This window comes from Heterocephalus glaber, unplaced genomic scaffold (genome assembly GCF_053883595.1).
Source record: "Heterocephalus glaber isolate CG9 unplaced genomic scaffold, H.glaber_assembly_v1.0 deba00001509, whole genome shotgun sequence".
Taxonomy (NCBI): domain Eukaryota; kingdom Metazoa; phylum Chordata; class Mammalia; order Rodentia; family Bathyergidae; genus Heterocephalus; species Heterocephalus glaber.
Window position 1 is genome coordinate 5,094,109 of NW_028258325.1, and position 23,443 is coordinate 5,117,551.

The following is a 23,443-nucleotide window of genomic DNA, read 5'->3' on the forward strand; positions in this document are numbered from 1 at the left end:
AAAATTGGAATTAAGAAAAAGACTCATTCTTTGTCTAGAGGCCTAAATTTCAACAAACAGAACTCAGGAGCCCTTGGTGGCTGAGCTGCAATGAAAGAATTAAAGCTAAAATGCAGAGAAAAGAAGAATTAGAAATCAAGAGAGTTCTGGAGGTTTAACTATCTGGTTCCAATTGTTTCAGAGGCCCAGCTGTATCTTTGCCCTTCCCATGTTCAGATCATTTAAGCCAGTGGTTTTTAACTGGGGGCAATTTTACCTCCTGGGGATATTTGCCAATGTCTGGAGACATTTTTGGTTGTCATGCATAGGGGGCTGCTGCTGGCGTCTAGTGGATAGATACCAGAGATGCTGCTAATCATCTTACACTGTACAGGTTGGGTCACCCACAAACACACCCTGTTCCCCAAAGGAAAAAGTATTCAGCCCAAGGGTCACTATGGCTGGGACTAACAAGCCCTGAATTTTAACCCATCCTCCGTGTATTCCATAGTATCCATTTGAATCCCCTCCTTTCTTTTTGAAGAGTTAGCCAGAGTTAGTGTCTATTCAGACCTTAACTAGTGTAGGGGTGTATACTAAACAAATTGTGCGTGTTATGACTGGCCCACATTTCATTCCCATATTTAAGATTTTCCAGCATACAGTATAGTTGACCTGGGATGCAGATATCCATCACCCAGGTTTAGAAGGACTGTTGATTTGCCTCCTGCTCGTGTTCAGATAGACATTTATTTATAGGCTTGGGTAACTAAACATGTATTCCAAACTTTACAACTTTTGAAGTAAAAATTACTCATAAATTGCTACTAGGATTGCATCAGAAATATGTTGCATGTCCTAAGATTGCTTTTAAAAAATCTACATGCAACTCTTATAGCAGGGATGAAATGACCATTTTAAGGACAAGTATGATGAAAGTCAAGTGTTCGACTGCATGGAGCAAAACATAGTCTCTTACAGTGGCTGTGGTAGGACACTGCCAGGTCAGCCTTAACACAGACAGCCGGTCCTCTGCGAAATGCAGGCTCCATGGGGCCTTTGGTTCACCGCAGGCCCACCTTCAGGCCATGCATGAGTTTCCTGGTGGACAGGTTTGACACAAAGAATGTTAGTGAATGGCGACCTTACAGATCTGAGACACTGGGGGCTGCAGTTAATCACCTAGGCTAAGTACCAGATTCAAGATTGCCTGCATTTTACACAAAAGCTAGGTTTGTTTGTTTTTTTTAACTTTCTCTGACTAAATTTTTATAAAACTATAACTGGTGATTCTCTCAGATTCTCTTCCCCTGCTCTCCTTCATTGCTCTGGTTAAACTAGAGTTAAACTGGCAGAGCATTTGTAAAGCTAAATTTCTTTCCCTTCCCTTCCCCCTCTCTGTGTGTGTGTGTGCCCCCCCCCCCACCGCCTGGTACCAGGGATCAAACTCAGGACCTTGCACTTCCAAGGCAGGCACAGTGACAGAGCTAAATCCCCAGCCCTCTGTCTCTTTTCTTTGGCTCACACTTGAGATGTAGTAGATAGTAATTAAATATTTGTTCATAAAAATGATGAATAGTGATTCCATCCAGTCACTTGGCTCTTAATATTATATATAAGCCTGTGACTCCCAAACTAGTATTTGCAGCTCGGACCTCTCTCTCAGTGTCTACAGTCAGAGCCGTCTACAGATGTCATCTCCCTTCCTGGCATCTCTGCTCTGATGCCTCACCAACACTTGGGCTCCTTGCTGTTCATCACCCACCTGTGCCAGGGCCTTTGTACTTGTAATCCCTTCTGCACTACTTGGAATTCTTTTCCTTAGATGAGTGTCTAGAGATACATGCCTGGCTGACTTTCATCTCCAGTCTGCCAAACATTTCCTCATATGCTGTCTTGTCAATAAAGCCGCTTCACCACTCCACTCAGAATGGTAATTTATCTCATCTGCCACACTCTGCCTCAGTTTCCCTTGTCTTGCTCTACTTTTGATTTCCCTCTAATCCTTATCACCATCTAGTGAACTTTATTAAACCACTTCTTCATTGCTGTGCTTTGTTTTTTCAAGAATGTCACATAAATGAAATTATATAGTATGTAATCCTTTGCAACTGATTCTTCTGCTCAGTTTAAGTAAAAGAATAATGTCCCCGAGATCACTCATGATGTGTGTTTATCAATAGTTCTTGTCCTTCTTTGTCACTGAGTAGTATTTCATTATGTCGCACTTCTACAGTTATCTGTTACCTGTTGATGACATTCGGATCGTGTCCAGTTTGGGGCAATTATGAATTAAACTGTTACAAATATTTGTGTACAGATTTTTGTGTGATCATACATTTTCATTTCTCTAGAGCAAATATGTAGGAGTGAGATTGTCAAGTCATATGTTAAATGTATGTTTAATGTTACAAGAAACTGCCTGTTTACAAATATTCATAGCAACATTATTGTAATGAACAAGTGAAAATAATCTAAGGTCCATTAACTAATGAATGAATAAATAAAATGTATATATCTACACATTGAAATGTTACCTAGCAAGACAAAGAAATGAAGTACTGCTACCTGCTACCTGGATATATGTGCCTTGAAAGCAGGCTGAGTCAAAGAAGCCACCCAGGAAGGACCGCATACTGTGCAATTCCAGCATGAATCAGAGATGTCTAGCACAGGCTGATGTGTGGCATTGGCAGGTGGAGGGGTTGCCTAGTGGTGGGAGGGTGGAGAACAGGCTGCTTAGGAATGGGAGGTTTGGGGATGCTGAACACTTGATAAAAAGGGTTTGAGATGATCACATATCTAGTGAATATGTCAAAAACCATTCCACTCTACACTTTAAACAGGTAAATTGTGTGCTGCATTAAATCTCATTAAAGTTGTTATTCAAAACAAAATAAAACCCACAAAACACTGTACTCCAAAGTGGCCATACCGTTTGGACTCCTGTGAGGAGTGGATTAGAATTCTAGGTGCTCCACACGCTCACCAGCAGTTGGCATTGTCAGGGATTTTTATTTTAGCTATTTTAATAAATGTGTAGTACTCTTGTGTTAATTAGCATTTCTCTACCAGCTAATGATGTTCAATGCCTTTCATATGCCTATTTGCCTTCTTTAGGAAAGTGTGCATTCAAGTCTTTTGCCCACATTTAAATTGCTTGTTTTCTTAGTTTTAAGTTGAGAGTTGTTTATATATCCTGGATACAAGTCCCCTTTCATATTATGTGGGTTGAAATATTTTCAGTCACCCACTTAACTTGACTTTTCATTCTCTTAGTTCTTGTAGATGCTTTGCAAGCTCTGCGTAGTTCTGGATCTTCTCTGCCTCCTAGGGTATTTGCCACGAAACAGACAGTTAATATTTGGTGAATGTATGAATCAATTCCTTCTTACTGATTACCAATGTTTTTTTCTAAGAAATTATAAATATATAAAAAATAATCTCATTAGGTCCCTTCCTGATTGAAATATTTCCTTCCAGTTATCTCTTTAGAAAAAAGTAAAACATCAGTAGAACCCTAAAGCATGTGGCTCAAGCCAGCTTGATCCCTTCCGCCTCCTCCCCTTTATGCTTCCTATCTGGAGCAGCCCCACCCCGTGCTTTGCTCAGCCAGCTCCTTTTTAAATGTATTTCTTAGCTGGAACCTCACTTCCATTCATTTCTTCTGGACCCTGGGAATCTGCGAGTGAACACGACAGCTGCGGTCTTTACCCTTTTGAGGTTTACCTTTAGTGACTGGAGTGAATACTTCTATTTTATACTCTCTTGCCCTCCCAATGTTTTTGCTACACAGAAGTTTTATTTGTAATGTGTTTAGTGTTTTGCTCTGTACCAAATTATAAGCCAGTGACCTTTAAACATTTTTGTTCATGCATCCCTTAAAGCAATTTTGAAAAAACTTGGCAACCTCTCATGTATATTTTAAACTGACATCTATTTTTCATCATAAGTTTAAATAGTTACAAAGGATATAATTTCCGGCATACTATAAAACTTGACATTTTAAAGTGAAACTTTTATCACTCTTATGTATCCCATATTTGATAACCTCCATCATATGTTGAAAAAACTCAGACATTTCTTAGTTATAAATTTTGCAACTTTTCTTTTTCTCACTGTACTCCTGTGTCCATTTTGTGTCCCTTACATAATATCCTATCTGTTTATGCTTGGAAATGTTTCATTGATAATTCTAACATACTTCTGTGCAACAAAACTAGGTATGTAAATTGAAATTTAATTTTTTAAAAATTTCAATGGTGACCAAAAGAGTCTGCACACTTTGTGTTGTGACTTTTGCGATTATTATAGTACACATGGATTGAAACACAATGCATTATTTTTCTGGAAAAGCCTCTCAAGACAACGGAGAGGTTCAGTTTTTCTAAGTAGGTTGTACGCAGTGGAAGAGTAGTACTTCTTTCTGGAATGGGACAGGCCTCAGTATCAGTCACAGGCTTAGTTCCGTAGATAGAAGAGCGAAGAAGCCCTGTTTGCGGACATTAAAGAGACTAGGATGGAAGTTTTGTCTCTGCACTGCCGCCCCACTTTGTCCTGGGAACGTCCCTGAATTACAGGCCAAAACCAGCAGCAGCTTTTTATTTTGTAATGATCTATCAGATGAAAACTCAGACCTTCCGTCTGTTATGTTGATTGGAGCGAATTGGGAACTCCAGGACTCGTGAAAGGGCTTGTCCAGTCATTTCTGCGCAGGACTGCTGCACGCCTCTGTTCCAGGTGTTCCCGCCCAGGACAGCGCTGCGCAGTAGGTCGGACTGCCAGCCGCGAACTCCTGAAGTGGCAGAGGGAGACTGGCAGGCGCGCGGGAAAGTAGGGCTGCCCTGGGGCAAGGAGAGGTGGAAAGTGGGGACCTAGGCATCCGTTCGTCCCCTCAAAGTCCTGTGTGGCAGGAACACGCAGCAGCTGCTCTTCTCCATCCAGGGCCGTGCTCCGCTGTGCAGCTATTCCCGAAGCTGCACTGGGCCGAGAGCTGAGTTGTTGCTTCTAAGCCACAGTTTCCTCAGCTCGCAGCATCGAATAAGAACTTCATAAAAAATTGTTTTCATTGATACTGAATACAAGGAAAACCTTTTTGTAAAATTTGACACCAAATCTATAAACCTTTTAGTTTCCTTTGAAAAGGTATAAAAGAAAATATTTTATGTATTCCTGAATAGTCTTTTATGCAATAAGGTTAATTTTCAAGAAAAAAAAAAAAAAACAGTAAAGTTTTTATTGACTCAGTAGCTCGTGGCTAACTTGACAGTAATGCCTCTTTCCCTAAACTCTTTTTTTGTTTTTTCACTTCTGTTGTTTTAGGTAACTTTTGGTGTTTTCAAGTAACAAGATTCTGTTCAAATTCTCTGCTAAAACAGCCCTAGGTTATTTTTGGTACGTTTTATACTAATGTAGTTTTCATATGATTAAAAAATAGTGTTGTCACTTGTTCCCTTTCTACCTCTGGTGCTTTTGAAGTAACTGGCAGATAGTTAGGGGTGTGTTACACTTCACAGAGGTCTCCGTGTGTGCACGGTTGCTGCTAAGAAACATGAACTACAGGTTGGCAGCTTCGTCTGTCTGCTAACATGCCGATTCTTAAAGCTTGGTAGTGTCCTGGAGGTTTGTTTTTCTGCAGAAAATCTAATGCAGATTTTTGATTGCCTTCTAAAATGCTGCACTTCTCTAGGAAACCTTATCTTCACAAGAGCATCTAGTTTTCTGTGAAGTCATAATTTCAGATCAGAATTTCCAGCTGTGGCATCTACTTTTATGGAGCCTGAGTTGAGAATCAAAAGCTAGGTTATGTATTTGAACACTGGAAGTGAATGTTATCTTTCTTATTATAAAACAGTGTGGCAGTTGTATTTAAGTATTTCCAATTTGCAGGGTTATTGTTCATGATCTGCTCCAAGAGAAACAGACTGAATAACAGCCGAACAGCTCTAAGTGAGTCGGTCAGGTTTTGTTCTCCTGCCAGTGTCCTGTGACTCTAGCACGTGGTGTCTGCACTGCAAAAGAGAACCCTAAAATGCCAGAGCTCCCAATGGCCTGAGAGTTCGTTTCATCCAACTCCCCCTTTTTCGGGTGAGGAAGCTGGCCTTATTTTGCTCTGCTTAGGGAAAATGATCACCAGTTTGAAGGGAGAGGTCTGGGCTTAGCCGTGCTGTGGTGCGCACATTGTGTGCTGAACCTGCGAAGGGAGGGAGAGCATTGGCAGCGCTGTTAGGGGAGGGCTCCCTTGTGCCCAGGCCTGAGGCCGTATAGACGGAAACACTTTGGCAGCATGACTCAGTATCCGAAAATGTCTCTTTAGTTACTTTTTACCTTAGTGAATTACAAAATCAAAGTCTTAATGTACAAAAATACTCAGGCATTACAGTTCACTGCAGCAGCATTTGCCCTTGTGCAAGTTAAAAGAAACAGCTAGTTGCCTAACAACAGAAAAATAGTTAAATTATAATAAACTTAAGCAATGAAATGCTATTTAGCCTTTAAAGCTAATTATTTGCAAGAATTTTTAAAAGCATGGGAAGTACTCATGGTGTTAAGTAAAATAAGTGGGATACAGAACTGTACATATAATAGGGCTTCACATTCATATGATACATATGCATGAAATAGATAATTATACAAATTTACTTCACAGTGATGGTATTATGGGTTGATTTTTTTTCTTTTTCTTTTGCATATTTCATAGACTCTCCACTGTAAACAGAAAGTAAGTTATAAACATTTTATATATAATAAAGAGGTAAGTTTCTAAAAGAATAATACAAGGAAACTGAAAAGTTATTCTAGACAGTCAGTGAAGATAGGGCTCTAGAGGTGTGGTGCCTTGAGCCTGTGCGTGGATAGTCACACGACTACTCTCCTTCACCGCCATGGCACAGCCCTACAGGTGGGGGACAGTGACCCATCTGACTGTGGGTAACAGGGTGACACCCATCAGTAACAGTTTTAATTATCAATCATTTTATTCGAAAAAAATAAGTTTAAGAAGCTGTTGTTCCTCTTGAACGAACATTTCTTTATTTCATTTAGCAGACATTTTGGAGTGGCTACTTATTAGTTCCTCTGACATGAAGGTTCTGTTCTGCTACTAGTGATTTTTTGCCCAGTGATTGTTGAAATTTTCATAAATCTGCTTGCCACAGTATAGTATTCTGTTATACAGGTAACTTGACACAGTTCCTGTTCGCACCAGTTCAAGTTTAATCATTAAGTTGGGTTAGCTGGTGAATAATGAACAGTTGTGTGGAAGCCAGTCTGTGAATACGTGTGAACCTGAAAATGCTGCTTTACTCAGCGCTGAACTTGGTGTGATCCATGCTGCTGGTTTTCGCTCTTCAACATGGTCAAGCAGCTGTGCAAATTAAATGCTGTTTTTCTAAAAGGTAAGCTTTTCCAGAGAACGGTGTGGTTTTCTTTGCTTTCAGAATTCTTTGAAAAAATCTATGAATATTTTGAAGTCCTCAATTCCACTTTATAATTTCAAATTAATAACTTCTTACTACTGTAATTTCATACGTTTTATACTACCCCCAGGAAAAAAGTATTTACTTACTTTAAATTTCTTATATTGATTTCAGTTGGTCTCATTCCACATTACAATTATGGCTTTCCATTCCACAAGGTATGGCTTAGAGTTGTGTTTCAAATTTGAAATGGGTCATGCATTAATAAAGCTACTGTTTTTAATTTGAAAGAAAGGCTCTTTTAAGGAAAGTTTGTTGGGCACTAGGATAACTTTCTGAAATGCTTGTCTATGTAAATTCACGGCAGCCTCAAATTGTTGTTCCCCTGCTATGAGCAGCACCTTCGGCCTCTTCGTTAGCCTGTTTGGCCTAGCTGTCCCTTGTCTTCCACATGCTCCAACCAAGGGAGTCCACGGCTGGAGTATGCAATTGAGGGGGCACTGTGTCTGTGCCCAAAAGCTACCTGCCACTCTGTGAAGTAGGCGCTGCTTACTTACTCGGAGTGTGAAGCCCCACAGTCTTCACAGTGCTTTCTCATTGGCTTCTTTTATCAGCTCCCTGTTTCTCTTCTACTAAGAAACCTAGATCTTCATAAAACTCAAACTCCTATTCGCCTGATACTTAGGCCCATATAGTTATAAATTATTTTTATTACTCCTTAAATGTCCTGACTTTTGTTCTGATAAATAGTGAATAAGTACCCACAGGACAGTTTTACTTGTACAGTTGTTGACTGAAGTCTTTGACTTTAGATTAGACCAATGATATAGATTGTCCAAGCATGTGTACTTTTATTTATTCAGTAACTATTTTGGGGAAACTTATATGTGCCCATCCCTGTGCTATGATTAAAGGTATACTGGCAGTAGTGTTGTCATCACTTGCGATTTATTACTGTTAGTGGTCTTACTTTGCAGTACTATTTTGCAAAAAAAAAAAAAAAAAGTGTAAGTCACTGAAAATCTGTTTGCTTCTTTCTTGCTAGGAGTGCTTCCCTCCAGAAAAAAAAAAAAAAGTTATTCTACATGGAAAAACAAGCTTCCAAATTTAGGGAAGACCTGTGTAAACACTTGCAAATTTCTGGTAGAAAACAGTGTGCCCTGAGGTTCTGTGGAATGAGGATTCTCCTTTTCTGGAAGAGTGGTTCAGTTTTGTGTTTCCTGATTAATATAGTTATAAAAGTCTTAGGTGACTGTTTTGTAGTAAGTAGGAAAACATGTCTGCCCACTTAGAGTAATGAGTCACTTTACCTGTCTTAGATACCATGTACCTTCAGATGTACACTGCCTGCCCCGAAGCCCACTGCCTCCTGACATTCTTTTTGTGTTTTGGAAGATAAAGTCAATTTACTCTCATAAAAATAAGAACTTTTATTCTCAGGTTAGTTGATGTGTCTCAGGAAGACACGACAGAGGGATTCTGAGGCCCAGTGAACACATGTGTTATGGGCAGGGTTTACAGTTAGTGTCCAGCACAGTCACAGCATAACAGGCAACACAGACAGTTCTTAGGAGCAGAGGTTCTGGGACAAGAGTATCACTGGATTTTAATCCAGTTCTGGCACTTACTAGCTGAGTGACACTGAGCACAGTCCTTAACCTTGATGACCCTCAGTTTTCTCGAATATAAAACAGAGATAATGAGTTTCTTCGTGTGTAAAATAACAGCTACCATAGAAGGTCACTATTGAGAATTAAGTGAATTAATATCAGTAGGACCAGAGGGATCTGTGCTTGATGCATGTTGTTTCCCAGTGCTGTTGATGTTTCTGGTGTTACTCGCAGAGTAAGAGAGTAACATGGTGCACACAGTTTCAGCCAGGTCAGTCAGTGCTGACTAGGCTCAGTGGTGACATTCTGTCCTATAGCCTTTTCCACCGATGGTACGTTACAAACATTGTAGTAAGGGGACATTTGTGCACCTCAGTGGCATATTGTTAATGACCCTAGGAATCCAGCCCACCTCTGAGAGTAAAATCTGAGGCCAGGTTGTCCTGCACCCATACTGAGGAGGCCTTGGCTTTGGCACCTGCTGCATCATCTGAGCGATTACCTGCCCCACGGCCACACTAGGGCCTCAATTCTGGAGCCGTCACTCACAGACACTGCTCTGGATGAGATGCAGGTTATATGGAGCTGGATCCTGTGTGAGACAAGAAGTGCTCTGTTAAGTCACCCTTAGGTATTCGCTTTACTTTTCTCCTTGGCAGTGTGAAGGAGTCTCTTCCCTGCCTCCTCGGAGGTCGTGTAAGGCACCGTTTCCCACACACTTCATCTAACTATTTTAAGCATCTGTTCTTCTATGCATCCTAAGAGCTTAAGGCTTAGAAAAATTTAGTCTCCAGTGTTACACTATCATGTAACTTGACCGGTAGTAGTTTTTTTGTTTTCTTCCCTCAAACCCATGATACAAGGGTTATTTAGCAAGGAAAGGATCAGAGATAAAATGTGAGTCTTTCTGCCCACAGCCGGGTAAGCCTTGAGAATGACACACAGAAGCTACTGAGTTAAAAATAGCACAGATGTCCCAGGCCTCAGCCTTTCCTCCCTAGATGGAAGGGCTGGGCGTGCGCAGTGGGTGCGTGGGCGCAGGACTGGAGGAAGGAGAAGCAAAGGCAGGGACCTGGGAGGACCCAAGGCCAAGGCTGGTGGGGTAAGCCAGGGAACCCTGAAAGGTCTGGGCCTCAGTGGCAGGTTGGCTGTTGCACTGTGGTAGGAACCGTGAGGAGCTGTGAGGTCTTAGCCTGAGCAGGTCTTAGCCTCGTGAAGGGCAGCCAGCTGGCACAGGGACTTGAGCCCCGGGATCGCACTGGCTGTAAGGTGTGGGTGAGTCCTCGAGAGGCCCCAGTGATGCTGAGATGCCCATCTGTGTATACCTGGGCCTTTCTCTCTTCCCTCAACCCTGGTACTGCTGTTGAAGAAGCCAGTGTTCCTCTCAGTTAATAGTGACTCAGGACAAGAGCTTCTTCATGTTTAAATGGCAGGCAGGAGGGATATTATTTATTTTACTTTTCTCCTGGGAATATAAAGAGTAAATGAAAAAAACTTGTTTTTGAAAGTATACATGGGAAAATGCTCTTGATGAAGGCACTTTACTTAAGGAAATACAATTCGACTGTAAGCTGAAACATTGCATAATCTGAGAAACATGGATGTCCTCATTTATCTTCTCTGTGCTTCTGCTCTGGATAATTTTAGAGCCCATAGTCTGGTCGTACTATAGTGTTCTGTCATGCAACTTTAAATTCTCATGTGCATTTTAACTTCTTCCATTCTTTCACTAGGATTCTGGAAGAGCCTCCTTTTTAATAAACAAAACATATCTGTTCCAATTTAGTCAACAGAATTCATTTACCTAAAAGCAAATTTTATTGTGTCATTTTTATGTTTAAAATTTAGTCTGGGGCTGAAGGGGCTAGAGGTGGAATAACACAAGACTATCAGGTTTTTGTGTTTTGGTGGTTTTTTTTTGCATTTAACCAGACAACAGAAATATGAAGTGGCAGCCATCTTGTATCTCCATGGTTTGCAAGAGAACATTCGAATGCCATTGGTCACAGAAATTCCTTTCCTGGGCATTTTAGGCTTTCCAGGATTGGCCTGGCCCTTAATGTGACAGGCACTTTCCTACGCCCTTTTGGATTTCACACGTCTTTTGAGGGAGCCACTGTTTTTTCCATTTTACAAATGAGGATACTGAGGCAAAAATCGGTTAAATAAATTGGGAATGGATGTGTAGCTCTTGGATATCAGAGCCTGTACTGGGCTGAGCCAATCTGACCCCTCGGTCCATGCTCAGCGGTATCTGTGTGTCACTTCATTGGTGGTTCTCACCTCTGGTTCACACACAGACAAGTGGGGAGCTTATGGAATGGAGCTGAGGGAAGAAATACATTCTACAGGCTCTTCATGAGACCACACTAGTCTTCCCTCTTCCCCTACTTCCAAGATTGAAGGGCTGTTTTCTAGTCCACTGGGATCTCTCCTTCTGGCACTGTGGGGCTCCTAACAGCTTTATGGTTTAGCCCTGTAAGGTAGGCGCCATGGAGACAGCAGCACGTCCCTTGTGTGTACCCTGCACTGTCCAGTGCAGCCTTTCACACAGTGCTTCATGTGCATTCCTCAGTGTGTGATTCCATATACTGTGGTCATTTTGCACTAGGGGAGGCCCCTTAATGTCCAGAAACCATGGAAAGTTAACTGGACAGATCTAAGTGTGAATACCAATTCTAGCATATCTGAGCCTCAGTCTTACCTGTAAAATGAGAAAAGTGTTAATGCAGAGGATTGTTGTGAAGGTTAAATGATATATTTTAACATATGGAATATCCTTTGTAATATAGTAAGTAGAAATAAATGTTGAGTCCTTTCCATGTAAATGAAGCACAGTATCCATAAGATTTGGATATGAGAAATCACTTGAAAATATACTTCTGAGTTTTCAGTCAAATGCAAGAAACCATGGAATTTGTGGAGCTAAGGTCGGCCTTACGGTGCAGGAAATGCAGCCTCTTTGTTTCAGAAGCAAGAATTGAAGGTCCAAGAAATGCTTTGACTGTGGCCCACTGTGAGCCCAGGTGTAGTCTTTGTCAAAGTATGTGCTCTATACTGTGTACTGGTGGGGGTCATGAATACTCTTCTGCAGTGATCGTCAGTAGCTTTTACTTCATTTGTGTTGTCTGGCACAAGTGCACTCTTGTGTATGTTGTGTAACCTTCAGAACAACTTCACAGACCTAGATTTTCTGACTCCACTTTAAGGTTTGCCTCTTAGATAAAATCCTAAAGGAGACTACCATGGATATGGGGTTAAGGAGAGACAAGAAAATTACACATGCACACACACACACACACAGAAACCTTGTTGATTTTTTTTATAGGAGAGGAAGAATAATTACATACAAAACATGCAAACCCTAAGGGGTTGAAAGTCCACAAAGCTCTCCCAAGTTCTTGCATTCCCTGTGAAAATGAGGCTCTTGTATCTTGCATGTGTAGGGTTAAAAACTGGGAGGAAATGAAGATATTGCAAAATATTGCCAATAGCTCACTGAGATTTTGTTGTTACTAACCATCATGTTGTAAAAACTTTAAAATGGCATTGTGCTTTGAGTTTGTTTTTTTGTGGTTTTTTTTTTGGTACTGGGGATCGAACTCGGGTCCTTGCACTTGCGGGGCGTGCCGCGGAACCACTGAGCTAAATTCCCGGCCCCACTTTGAGATTATTTTAAACATTATTTACTACTGATACTTTAGCATAGATTTTTATTTTTTAGCTTATTGATTATTATAATTTAAATTAGAAGTGAAAATTCATTGATACATATTGTATTTTTATTTAATTTAGGTACTAATTGCGTTGGGAATGCACAAATTACAGTGAAGATAGATGCATCATTTGAATCAAAATTCCTGATTGCTATCCCCCTACCCAAACAATACAGAAAAAAATTTTTTGACCCTAGAGGAATAATTTTTAGAACTACCAACATAAACATGCTGTGGTCAGTTAAATACATTGTGAACCACCTTTTGTTATCATTTAAAATTCCTCACCATATTCTTTCCCTTTCTGCACCTCATTACATAAACTAAGATGTCTTGATTTTCTTAAATGCTTAATAAGTTTTCCTTTAGTAGGACTAAAATTACCGTGGATAGTATGGGAAGGAAATGCGTGGAGTTACTTGCAAAATATAGTGTTTAGCATTCTTAGCAGTGCCTAAACTTTTGTGGAGAAACGCCTATTTCTTGCCCCTTCAAAGATTTTGATTGTCTAAAAGCAGAGATATTTGTAGTTTGGACTTTACGTGGTGTGTACAATATGCTGTATGACCACTTGACATTTATTTAGTGCTTATTTTAGGACATGATCAGCAATATCTTCATTTCCAAGTGGGCAGGTTTTAAAAAACATAATAATCAGAATGTGGCTAACTTTTAAAATTATTCATCATACAGAGAAATACCCAAAGCTACAAATTTAAATCTCATAAAAGTTAATCAAATTTGGTAGTACATAGATTTACTCAGCATCTGAATTTCATAAACCTTGAAAACTTTGACATTTAAAAAATGTTGGAGGAGTTTGTCTTCCCATCCTTGAAAGGCACGTATTTTCTTAGACCACTTGGGAAGACAGTAGCACAGAAGAGTTTGTAGATGCCCCCCAGATATCCCCAACTGCTTTTCCGTCAGAAATAAACTTGTTGTAGTCACAGTGCGTTAGATAAGCAGAAGCCGAGCACGTCTCCATTGTCGTACATGGGAAACAGAACGCCGCAGTCATCACCGAAGAGCTGATTCACGATGTGTGGCTGGATCTTCGTGTTGAGGATTAGTGAATGGTATTTTCAGTTTCCCAAGGAGAACAAACTTCCACCTCGAGTGATTCTCCCAATTGTTATTGTTCAACTGTTTTCTCTGTTCTCTCTTTTTCTGCTCATTCTTAGATAATCGACAAATACTATCTGGATCCTGTGGGTTTCACTTTCTTTTCTGACTGAAGCTGACAGTGGCTGTGGTCCTGGAGCAAATGGTTTCCAACAGAGTATTTACTCTCTGTGCATACATGTTCAAAAGCCAACTAAACATGTTTGATTAATTTATCACAAGGAGTGCTACCTTGAATCAGAACAATTTTACTCTGGAAAATTCTCTCTGTTCAGAAGAAGGCCCTCATTTCTAAGAGCAGAGCTCTGATTTTAATTAAATAAAGAGCATTTTGTGCAGTTTTTTTCCTAAAGCTTAAGACTAATTTCTATGGTTACTAGGGATATAAATCTCTAGATCTCCTTAAAACAAAGATTTTTGTTCAGGAGAGAGTTGACAGCACCCTTTAAGAAAAGCTATTACTTAATTTTACTTTCCTAAGTTTAAACACATAAAAATATTTGTAATGATACCCCAAAGGCATCATAAAAATGTAAAATAATTATACTCTAAAACAGCTAAAATTACAGGAAATAGACCTCATTTTAAAAAATGAACTGGGATTCGTGGCTGGGGAGTTAGGGTGTGACATACTTCAAAACCAGAATCTCTTGTCAGACCTTTTTTAAAAAAAAATGGTTAGAAAAAATCTTTTCTGTTGTCAATCATGCAGACTTTAAAATACATTCCATTAGGAAATATTTCTTTTTAGTTTCATTACCTTCAACTTGTTTTACTGTATGAAGGTCTTAAATCCCCTGGGAGAGACAAATTTCTGTCTCTAGAATTAGATAGAATCACAGAGTGGATTAACAGTATCACAGATACCCTTTGGACTGCTTTAAATATTATTTTTTAAAAGTCCATAGCCCAGTCTTTTAAGCAGCATAAATAGCTCCCAGTGTTTCACTTATTCAAAGTATACTTCCTCTTTCGGTAGATGATGTTAACTGGTAAATTGTTCTCAGGTTAAAAGTTTGTCATATTTTAATAAATGTAGTACAAAAATCTGTAGTACAGACACCTCAAGGAAAAACCCTCAATTCTTTAAATAAATGAAATTAATACTTGTCCTCTTTCCCAAATTAGTGTCACGGTATTTCTTTTGCATTCTTACTTACTAAAATTTTTATCGGGCCTTATGTAATAATAAATCCTCATTTTATTAGGAAAAGCAAAATTATGCTTATAAAATATTCAGGCTGAAATTTTGAAAGAAATGGCATTTTATATGTGACATGAATGCCACTGAGACTAGATGTGCTTGTAGTTAAAACGTGCCTGGCCCATGAATGCTTTGCATTTAATGAGTTTATATTTTAGGAGCAAAATTAGGAAAAAGAAAAGTACTTTCCCTCCTTTTTTTTTTTTAAGAGACAAGAAAATTAAGTTGAATGTAGATATTGAAAGTGCTGTAAGCTGAATGTTTGAACAACAAAAGTAAACACTGATTATTGCAAATGTACATTTGGACCAGTTTGCTTTTATCTTTCAAGCGAAACATTTCCCACAGTTTTTGTGGGTTTTTATTTAAGTTGAGAAAACTTTGGAAGTTTGTGTGAACGTATAAATAAGTTTTGGAAAGTCATGATTAGAGTGTGATAATAAACATGCAAAAGCAAATTGGAAAACTCTATTAAAGTCAGATGTAACATTTAATAATGTTTTCTCTAAAAACTTATTCTCGGAAAAAGGAACAGTGATTTATATGGCTCTGGAACAAAGACTTTGGCTATAATTTCAAATAAAAGCTAAATATGAATTTTTCAATGTGGATGAAGTTTTTTTCTTTTTAGAGAGAGCTTTATTGCTTGTTATAGTTGTCTCCAAAATGACATTTTCCAATTATGAGCACAGAATCCATTGAAAAGACAAAATACTTAGTTTCCAGTAAAATTAACTTTTTTTTTTGTTTATAAAATAAGCATATATGGAGCGTCTCTGTTTTTTAAGAAGGAATAATATTTTAGTATTTTTTAAATTACTGAAATGTACCACAATTAGGATATAGATAAAATCAAAATTTAAAAACCTTAATCTGAAATTTGTTATAAGATTAAACTCATAGTAACAAATTGGCATTTTTTGGTTCAGTTGCTTATCCTGCAATTCTTGGGGAGATTTGTGTTTTCTACTGTAGTAATTACAGTGAATATAAGAGCCTGTCACTTTGCCAGTTGTTACACACAGGCATTTTGAAATAGTAGCAGTGGCCACTTTTGATCAGATACTATTGTAAAGCTTCTTTTTTTCTTTTGGAAGAGGGGGGTACCGGGGATTGAACTCGGGTCCTTGCACTTGCGAGGCAGGCGACAGAACCACTGAGCTAAATCCCCAGCCCTATTTTAAAGCTTCTAAAGGATTTCTTAAACATTGTAAAGATTTCCTTTCTCTTCTTCCATATACAGCTGGGTATGTCCCTTAAAAGTATATGTGCATTTGTTATTGAGGATCAGATAGTCTTATATTTCAATGGCAATTTTATTGCTTACAAATTGACATGATTTTCAGTGAAATTTGTTGCTGCAATAATAAGAATGAAAATATATGTGGGGTATTCTGAAAAACTAGTCAAGGGAATTTAAATCATAAATGCTAGTTTGACTTTTAAAGCTTTCATACTGAATTTTTAATATACACTTCTAATATAGGCCCTAAAATATTTTGTGTCCAAGTAAAATAATAACTCTTAAAAGTAGAGTGAAAATATATAATTTGATTTTCAAAATCAAGATCTATAATATACTACTCAGGACAGAACCGTTATTTTTCTAGTTGTTTTTAATCCAGAGATTTTTTTTTCTAGCAAATGTTATATGAGGAACAAGTTATCATATGCTAATTTTGAACACTTAAACAGTTTTTATCAGAGAAGTCTTCATTTTTAAAGTTTAGGAGTTGTTAATTTGCTACAGTTTCTTTAAATTCTAGAAACTGTTAAGTTTTATATTTTCATTTTTTTCAGTCAAAGTACTGTATTTTAGAATGTTTTGTAACTTATTTTTCAAATAGTATTTTCTGCATTTTTGTGTGTGTGTGTACCAATGTACTTTTAAGTTTCTTGCCTTACTCCAAAAGAGGCCGTAATGAGGGGGAAGGAATCTGTAATTTCTGAGGACAGGAATGATGAAACTGGACCCTGGCTCTTTGCTTGGAATCTGCACGTTCGTGTCTCTGGTTGAGGCAGCGCGCTGCGCGTTTTATTCCCGTTCACTCGGCTGGAAGATTACTGAGGAGGCAGGCTGTGTGTCTCGTTACCGAATCCTTTTCTCAGAGCTTCTCGTTCAAATGAACATTCATTCTTTTGCTTTTGTTTTTACTAAGAGAAAAAATAGGTTTGACTAGAGGAAAACACCGCTACTTTGGGGTTTGAGCGTTGTCAACACAGTGTTTTCTGCTGAGTGTAAAGTATTGGCATCCGTCAGCAGTATAGAGGTTGACTGTCTCCTCCCTTTGTACTGCTCGCAGTTGCTTTTGCTGTTCTCTGGCTGATGTGAAGCAGAAACTGAACGAGGTAACAGTCTTGATGGTGAGATTAGAGGTAGCCAGGCAGACTGTCTCCTGGCTTTTAGAGACCCTTATAAGCTCGGGCCACCCCTCCCTTGTTTAGATATTACTTGCTCTTTTGAGTTTCAGATTACAGGAGCAATTGATCTGCATGACCTATCTTAAGAACTTTAACTTTGCAGTGGAAACTTAAACCAAATGTATATCCTCAAGAGACAAATCATCTTAAACCCAGGCTGTTGTCATTTTAATGTACTGTAAGGTTGGCTGCGGGACAATGTGGTAGAGAGCACCACCTTGTGGAAAAGACCTGTACTTGCTGTGCTGGGCGGAAAATTAGATAATCTACATTAGTATAATTCTTGCCCTTGGCTTGCAAAGAAGCAAATTTTTGTATTGTTTCTAGCACATAATTTTAATTTAACCCAGCGCTACAATTCCAGGAGGATGAGATTGGGAGCCGTCATGATATGTCAGTTTTATTTGTGCTTTTCCCGCTGATGCTGTGTTACATTTCCTCATTATAGCTGACACGATTCAAAGAAAAAACTTTTCATGTCAGGGAGGCTGCGCTCAGTCTGTGGGCTTCATATTTTTGAGTGTGTGTGTTTAACTTCAGTAGAGGCCTGTTTGTTGCCACAGTTTATTCTGTCCTGCTAATCTGGGCACTCAAGAGGGAGAGTTGCTGCTGATTCTGAGCTGTGGTCAGAACTATCGGCTGCCAGTTACCAAGAGCATGTGCTTTGCAAAAACTCTGTGAAAAAACTGTCATATTAGAAAAACAAGTCATTCACATCTTGTAGCCACCAGTTTTTAGGGATAGCTGCTCCTTAATATTTATTTTAGAGTGATAAATCCTTCACAGACTGTGTCACTCATTCCTTTGTTGAATGCTCCTAGACACTTGTTGAGCTAGGAATTATACCAAGTTTGGGAAATCCAAAATGAGGAAGGCTCAGGTTTGGGCTTTTTAGGGAGGAGGCTTATAATTTTTAAAAGTCTCATCATTCTTCACCAAAAAGGGAGTAAACATTTCTGGGATGTGGAATGCGCTATAATGGAGTATAGCTGTGCTTGTGTGCTTAGTATTTTCCGTGTATTGGAGGAATTTAGAAGGCAGGTCGCAAATCCTCTGATGAGACTGATAAGCAGAGCTGATGTCTGGCTCTCCTGTGTCGGGGTGTGGGAGGTAGTGGAAGGGTGTGGGATGCCTCCTCCTTCCTCTAGTCCTTCAGCCCATGTTTACCCTCGGAGTTCCGTGCGGTTGGAAGCACACAGTGAGGAACCAAATAGCAAGTCTGCAGTCTGTCTGGAATCTGTTCCGGAGTGTGGGCCCCAGCTTCCAGTCTGTTCGCTGTATGACCTTGAGTGAGTGTCCTCACCTGCTTACTCATCATTGTGAGGACAGTAGGAGATCGTGGACACATGGATTTAACGCAGTCCCTGGGACAGTAAACACCAGGTGAGTGTGATTTACAATGATGACGATGATTGGGAAGCCCTCTTTCTCCCGTCTTTTCTGCCTGGGTGGTTTCCACGTGCTCTCCATCTTTCCCTACCTCGTGGGCTCCAGCACCCATACCCTCCCTTAGTGCCAGCTTGGCTTTCCCTGGCACTCGGACTCCACCAGCTCCTGCAGGTGCAGAGCTGCCAGGTCCTCCCTACCACAAGTCACGTTGACGAGTCGGTGCGCCCTCCTGTGTGTGCATGTGCGTGTGTGTGTGTGTGTGTTTTTACCACACTGAGATCAGAAGTTCTTAACCTGAGCACCAGTAAGCTAGGAGGCTCAAGCTCAGAGGGGTTAGGCAGAAAGATTTTCTGTCAGTGTGGATGTTCTCTGTCTCTTTTGTTTTCCTTTTGGGGGGCTGGGTGGGAGGGAAGAAATCAGATTCGTAGCTTTTATCAGCTTCTCAGAAGCATCTGTGCCCCATGAAAAGGTCAGGGACTATACTTTAGATGTTTCTAGCTTTCTGTAGGGCCACTCGAGAAGCTAAAAATAAAGCCCCCTGCTGGAAAGCGAACTCAAGTTTGAATTGTATACTACTTGTTTTTTAAGAAACAATTTTAATTTGATGGGCTAAAATAAATGGTATGGTTTTTCCCTGTTAAAGTTCTGTGGAATATTAGGAACAAGGAAAAGTAAAGAATGCAGGCTCCCGGGACGACTTTAATTTCAAACACAGCTCTCCCACTTCTGAGTTAGCTCGCTTTCTCTCGTCCTTCAGATAGGAGCAGTGAAGGTGCCTACTTCACAGGGTTGTGATGAGAGTTAGATCAAGTGCTCCACTCAGAAGCTCTTGAAGCCCTTCCTGGTGTACAGTAAGCATGACAGAAGTGTTGGCTGCCATCATTTTATTGCATATTCACCCCCACGGTACCTAAAATACATCCAAAAGTTGCCTTTTACAGACTGTCAAAGTTCTTCTTTTAGTGTGTTTTTTCTACACCTTATGAACAATTATAAATATTTCTCATTTCTTCTGACCAGATCTTCCAGAGTACCATAGCTGAATTCCCATAGGCCAGGTAACCTTTGTAAATGAGAATCTCAAGGACAGCAAACCTAAAAATCATGCTGGAAACTTCCAAAGGCACAAACAGCAGGGTAAAGAAACCAGCTTTCTTTGTAGAGCTTTCAACTTGATTGCACATCGGTAATCACCTTGGAATTTCTGGATGAAAGGACCTTGGACATCTTCCTGCCTTGCCTTTACAGCTTGCAGATAGTCTGGGCCTGGAGCCATGACTGAGGTGCTCCTGGATGTGGTGTCAGCTCCCTGACTGCATGCAACTTCCTGCTTTCAGGGGGAGAAGGGATGGAGCCACCGTGGAGGTCAGGTCTGAGCGGAGGCCCCAGAGGAAGTGTGTGATGAACCACAGAGTGTTCTGAGGAGGAGAACATTGGTGCCAGAAGAAGAAAGGCACTAGGAGCAGGAGAGAGGCGCTCAAGCACACACTAGGCAGGGCAATCTGGGGCGCAGCCTTGGAAATTCACCTGGCTGAGGTTGATTGTGTGCTTAGGAGAGGAGAAGCACCTGTCCCAGCATACCTGTGTGCACTCAGTGAGCGTGTGCTGTGCTGTGCTGTGCTGTGGGGGATGGGTGCCACGGGGCTTGAGGACTCCCTATCCCCTGGTTGGCATTGTTGCCTCCAGGGCGTCTTCTGGTAAGGGTGTCTCACCTCCCTGCCTGGCACCCTAGTGTCTAAGATTATGCCTTTTGCCCTCTTCATGGCTCCTAAATGCAAACCAGCCCCTTCCTCTGACGCACAACAGAAGAATCAGCGGTCTGGTCCTACTCAAGAAGAGAGGAGCTGCTTTGAACTCCAGGTGCCAGTTGAGTTGTGCGTGCTGCTGTTCACCCGACCCTCTGTTAGCTAAAACCCTGGGAGGCTCTTGCTTTGGACTGAGCTCCTGCACTAGTTCTGGTCCCAGCCGCACAGACCAAACCAAGAAGAAATCACTTGTGCTAAAGGCCACAGAGGCAATCTGAAACTTTAAGGCAGACAAAATTTTCTTAAATATAGGAGATTCCAGGCTACCAGCGTCAGCATTACAAGGAAGTCCCCTCTGCTTCAACCTGGACAACAAGCAGTAACCCGAAGTATCCTGATGTTGACCAGTCAGGGTGTATGTGTTTGCCTGTGTTTAACTGTGCTGTTCTCTTGTCCTTACCTTATAAAACTCACTGTCTTTTGCCCAGTGAGCACTCTCATTGTATTTAGCAGAATGGAAGCTGCCTCTTTATGAAAGGGAAATAAAATTGGTTCTGTGAATAAATTTGCATCATTTTGACAGCTGTCACTGAACAGGTCAGTTTGCCAGATGGCCTCCTGAGACTGAGATAGACAGGAGGGGAAAGAGGAGGAGGAGAAAACTTAGGGTTGCTGGGTACCTGCCCTGTGCCAGTGCAGTGTCAGTCTTTACAGATGTCATCTTCGTGAGTAGCTTGGAGTCACTCTCAGTGGTGCTGCTGTTTCGGGTTCACACCTGAGGGATGAAGGCGTGAAGAGGCTGAGCGGCAGGCACAGGGCAGCAGCAGAGCCAGGCACTGAGCCTGGGAAGAGTGCGACACGCTCGCCCTCTCTCCACACAGCCTTGGAACTGGCAGGCTTGGCACTGGGTCTGAGCAGCCGAGAGGCCACGTCAGATCCTTGCATCAGACCCTTGGCTTGGCACTGTCTGTCCTGTCTCCCTCCTCCTCCTCTCTTCTTCCCTTCACCTCCTCCCTTAATGTGACTGGCCCGAAGCAGGCCTTACGTATTTGCCAAGTGGACAAATGCAAGAAAGGCTTCCAGGAACACAGAAAAGAAAGTAGTTACTGTTGACCAGCACAGTCCTGAAGCCTCAGCCTGTCCTCCCGGTCCTGGAAGGCAGCACTTGGCAAAGTCTCTCTGTGATGTTTTTGTGAAGAAACATTTTTTTAAATGGATGCTTAGGGCGTCTGTGACTAATTGAGCTGATTGTCAGCAGGAAGAGCTCTATAGGTCCAAGCTTCTTTTTTCTACTCCATTTTTATTGATAATTTTAAATTACAGATGTCTTTAATGGCAAAACAGTCAGAGTTGACAATGACAAGAGTCCAGGAAAAAATAGACACATAACGAAGACCTGGTTTATCTGTAGCATGCCTGGAAAAAGTCCTGTTAGTTGAGGTGAAGTTCCCGACTCAGGGACATGCAGCTGCGGCTGCTCTGAGGTGACCTTGGTAAAAGGCTGGGACTGGAACAAGGGAGGTGATGCTTCCGGCTGGGTATTGAGTTCACTCGGGGAACCTCAGTTGACGACAACTGTGAGGCCCAGGAAGTGCGCGTGCAGAGGGGATGAGCATGGCCAGGAGCGCCCAGTGTGTTTCACTGAAGAACCCTCGACAGGGCTGGGAGTGTTTGGCTTAGAGAAGGCAGAAGACTCAGAGACTCAGGTGGGGGAACACAGTAGCTGAACTCAACTCACTTAACCTTGCGGGGCATCTGGGGTGGAAGCCATGGCCTCACACATCCTAGGTGAGTGCTCTACCACTGTGTTACATCCCCAGCTCTTTGACCTTGATTCAGAGTGAATAGAACTGTGGACTGAACTGGAATAAGGCCTGAGAGAGACAGTGGGCTCTTTGTGCAAGGCAGGTGTCTGCTGGTGCCTTGCTGGTCCTGAGAGTCGAGGCAGGGCATAGTCGGTTACTGGCTTGATGCTCTGCACCATCTGATCAGATAAACCAGCAGTGGGCAGAGCTTAGGAAATAGAGGGAGTGTGTTGAGCAGTGCCAAGTCAGTGCCGTGTGGAGAGAGAAGAATGGAGTGAGAGGGTTTAATTAGAGGAAAGTATCAAAGAGAAAGTTGGACCCCGAAGGAGGGGGGAGGAAGGGCTGAGTACACAGTAGGCATTTGCCTTTTCTTCAGCTTAAAGAACCCTGGGTCAGTCTACAGTGGAAGGAAGGTGTGTTGGGATTGTGGGAAGTTGAAGCCCTTGCTAAGGGACAGGCTGCAGTCTGGCACACGGCCAAGCGGGCACAGCAAGGACACATGTCACAAGGAGAGTGGACAGGTGGGACCGGCCACCAGATTCCTCCGTGGGTGAAAGAGAAGGAAGTGAAAATGGCTGGTGAGTTACTTGACTTGGAGGATCCAGAGAGAGGATCAGGCTTTGTCTTTGGGCAGTGGGGACGGAGGGAGCAGGAGTTGGAGTGCAGTGTGCCTGGCAGCCTTGGGAGCACCAGTGACGTATGCAGTGGTGTGCTGGAACACAGCCAGGCTGGGGCTAGTGGGCGTTTTATGGAGGCGGATAGAGCTGTGGATTGGAAGGAGTGGGCTCACCAAGGAGGTGTCAAGGGCCAAGGGATGAAGTCTGGAGGAGTGAGTTTCAGGGTTAGCACAGGCAAAGGAAGCAGAAAAAAAAGCTGTCAAAGGCTTAACAAAGCCACCGACGGAGGAGAGCCCCGAGTCCCTGGGTGGGGTGGGAGCAGCAGGAGCTTGCAAGGACTAGAACCAGGCTGGCCGGAAGCTGAGGGGACTGCACTTCCTCAGACCCTGTGTTCACTCAGGGCATCTTTCAGTA

At 41.5% G+C, this 23,443-nt stretch overlaps 1 protein-coding gene across 7 annotated transcripts in view; it reads left to right on the forward strand.

Annotated features, from left to right (window-relative positions):
* Positions 1-23,443, forward strand: part of Stx18 (syntaxin 18) — a 105,803-nt gene that overhangs the window by 30,936 nt on the left and 51,424 nt on the right. The window contains exons 1-2 of one of the 7 annotated variants that reach the window (XM_087187333.1): positions 9,793-10,109; positions 18,622-18,856. The exons of 2 other annotated variants lie outside the window; for them this stretch is intronic. The gene's annotated coding sequence lies outside the window, so the exon portion shown is untranslated. Of the gene's footprint in view, positions 1-7,175; positions 7,377-9,792; positions 10,110-16,869; positions 18,857-21,972; positions 22,396-23,443 lie in introns of those variants that run through there. 4 more of the 7 variants (XM_021260303.2, XM_087187334.1, XM_021260300.2 and 1 more) reach the window with 4 other exon arrangements.